At 60.8% G+C, this 311-nt stretch overlaps 1 protein-coding gene across 1 annotated transcript in view; it reads right to left on the minus strand.

Moving 5' to 3' along the window:
* Positions 1–311, minus strand: part of NFIL3 (nuclear factor, interleukin 3 regulated) — a 13,947-nt gene that overhangs the window by 12,040 nt on the left and 1,596 nt on the right. The gene's annotated exons all lie outside the window — the stretch shown is intronic.

Here is a 311-nt window from a genome sequence, read left to right on the forward strand (position 1 = left end):
CCACCCCCGCCGCCAGCCCCGCAGAAAGCACGAGAAAGGGAAGAGTGCTGCCCTTCCCGCTCGAGATGGCTTAGCCTCGGCTCAGCCTCCCGGCGCTCCTTTCGACCAAAACATCAATTTTCCCGAAATCAGGAGACATTATGCAACAGCAAAGAGGGGAGTGCAAACCAGCCCGGTCTACGTGCCGGCGCGAGGGCGCTGCAATCAAAGCAACCACCTTAAGGTGGCGAGTCCCCTCCTGAAAAGGCAGCAAAAGTTTATGTAACGAATGCCCCGCGCACACTCGCCGCCGCCGGCCTGCCCAGCGCACA

Source organism: Pteropus alecto, unplaced genomic scaffold, assembly GCF_000325575.1.
Source record: "Pteropus alecto unplaced genomic scaffold, ASM32557v1 scaffold256, whole genome shotgun sequence".
In the NCBI taxonomy this organism is placed as follows: Eukaryota; Metazoa; Chordata; class Mammalia; order Chiroptera; family Pteropodidae; genus Pteropus; species Pteropus alecto.